General features: G+C 23.5%; 1 long non-coding RNA gene across 2 annotated transcripts in view; it reads left to right on the top strand.

Annotated features, from left to right (window-relative positions):
• Positions 1-235: 235 nt before the first annotated feature.
• The window catches only part of LOC105451647, a 5,691-nt gene continuing 3,220 nt past the window's right edge, over positions 236-2,706 (top strand). For both annotated transcript variants that reach the window (XR_974604.1, XR_974605.1), the window contains exon 1: positions 236-476. This is a non-coding gene — a long non-coding RNA (uncharacterized LOC105451647). The remainder of the gene's footprint in view (positions 477-2,706) is intronic.

Genomic DNA, 2,706 nt, shown 5'->3' with positions numbered 1-2,706 from the left:
TATCACGAAACTTTTATTGCGCACGGCGTAGATAATACGAATATTTGAATGAGACGTAGCGTCTAGATTAACATAGCGAAGAAATATAAGAACGTGAAATTATTATTACACATACTTTATCTATCACCAGTTGTAAATGTAAATGTAGTTATATAAATGTAAGCAGTGTGAAATATATATCGCACTTATTTATTACATTTATTGTTACAAATGAAATTAATATATCTTACAAAATTATTGATTAATTCTTTAGTGTCATGTTGTTTTAAAACCATCGAAAGAAATCAAATCACAAAGAATTAAAGATCAAAAATGACTAAAAATAGCAATAAAGCGAATGTTTGAAGTAGGGTTAGTACACAAGGCAGCTGCAATCTTAAAATGCTGTCGCTATATGAAGTTTAGTTCAGTACATCGTGACATCATGTATTAGTAACATCGTGTATCAGAGTGCAACAGTTGCTACGATTTTATATGTAAGTATACTTAAATTATAAAAATTTAGATTAATATTTATACTTTCCGTATAATTTAAAGCATTTAGCCTGTAAAAATGAGTTATTATACGAAATTCTTATTTGTATTTTTATTACAGTGTTATTACTGCACAATAAAATCTCTTATTAGTGTTTGCATTACTTTTGTGAGAAAACAATTATAACACAGTTATCGTACATTAATTACGTACAAATAACGTTCATATTCATAAAACTACTTTTTTTCTTATGTTTCACGAAGAACAAAAATCCAAATGATATAATATATATAAATAATAATAATGCAGTATACACTTATTATACTTTAAGAATAAATTAAAACGTCTTTGATTTAATTAATAATATACATATATATATAGTGAGTTGCTTACAATAAAGCGTTACTATTCTTTAAATATAATTACTATTTTTATTTTAAAAGATGTTTATATATTTACATTTTATTATTTATATTTATTATATTGGCACTTTTATGTTGAATTTGATATTATCTCGGAGCCATAAATCTTGTTTGATATGATCTTGTATATTTTTATTATTTATTATTTTTAAACAATAATTCAATCCAAAAAATTCATAATAATAAAAAACTGCAAAATGTACTGCTTTCTGTTTACAAGAGACACATGAATGAATCATCAAAAATGAAGTTAGGAAGTGAGGTTATAAAATCTTATCTACATAGATATATAGGGTGCCCCAAAACTCCTAATTAATATTTTAAGGTGTGAAAGAGAATGAAATTTTAAACTAAAATTTATTTTCCCAATTTTGGCCCAAACATTTTATTTACAGAGTTATTAACGAAAAATTGATCAATCAGATCGCGTTTAGTTGGAGTACGCAGTACGGGGCAGTACGCAAGAGCATAGCTTGTCATATATGCGGCTCTTTGTGATTACTATATATTCCCCCAATTAAAATTTTATTCTAATTTTTCATATTAATAAATAAGTAAACAATTAGTAAATCAATAAATAAGGTAAGTAAATAGATGAATAAATAAACACACACAAATAAATATAACAAATAAGAATAAATTACAGTTAGAAATTTATCCAATTTCTAATTGTTTTTATTCTTATTTATTATTTACTTATTTGTTTAATTTAATTATTTAATCCATTTGTTCAATTCAGTTATTTAATTTTCATAACTAACCTATCAGCAATGAGGAAAAACTAACTACCGGATGTTTGTCATGGTTATAAAAGAAGATTATTGGCAAAAAATATTATACAAATAAATTGTTTGCACAACTTCTTCAAAAATTGTTGCATGATTCGTACGTATTTTTTTCGTAGAAACCGATGATGCTATCAGTTTTTACTTAAAATCAGTTTTTAAAGAAATTGTTTATACAAATTGTTTGTAAACAATTAATTTTGATAATTTCTTAAAATTGGTATGTATCTTATGATTCTTACGTATTTTTCCCTTACAATTCGACAGCGCTATAATTTTAAAAATTCTGAAATTAACGAATACGTAAATAATTTAATGTATGTAATTAATTTTATCTTCAATCATCATTTTAATCTTTTTATTACCTAAAATAATTTCTTTTGTTATAAAGAAAGAAGAGGTGAAAGGTTTAAAAAAATTAGGATATTTTACTTTTTAATTTTTCAAATGTTTTATTTAATTTTTTTTTCTTTAAAAGTAAAACATAAAAATCATGTATATCAAAACAATTTTTAAAGAAGTTGTGTAAACAAATTATTCACAAACAATTTATTTTAATAATGTTTTTAATAAATAATTTTTTATAAATATGACAAACATTCCATAGTTAATTTTTCCCCGTCGCTAATAGGTTAGCTATGAAAATTAAAAGCATAAATTGAACAAATGAATTAAATAATTAAATTACACAAATAAATAATAAATAAAAATAAAAACAATCAGAAAAATTGGATAAATTTCTAACTGTAATTTATTCTTATTTATTCATTTGTGTGTGTTTATTTACCTACCCTATTTATTGATTCATTTATTTATTAATATGAAACTTATTTATTAATATTAAAAATTAGAATAAAATTTTAATCAAGAGAATGTACAGTAAGCGCGAAGAGCCGCATGGCATGCTACGCTCCTGCGTACTCCGGCTAAGCACGATCTAATTAATCAACTTTATTTGTTAATAACTTTGTAAATAATAGTTTGAGCTAAAATTGGAGAAGGAACTTTTAGTTCAAAATTTCAT

Source organism: Wasmannia auropunctata, unplaced genomic scaffold, assembly GCF_000956235.1.
Source record: "Wasmannia auropunctata unplaced genomic scaffold, wasmannia.A_1.0 LD336048.1, whole genome shotgun sequence".
Classification (NCBI taxonomy): domain Eukaryota; kingdom Metazoa; phylum Arthropoda; class Insecta; order Hymenoptera; family Formicidae; genus Wasmannia; species Wasmannia auropunctata.
Note: the sequence above shows the minus strand (reverse complement) of the source record. Positions and strands in the feature narration are given on the sequence as shown.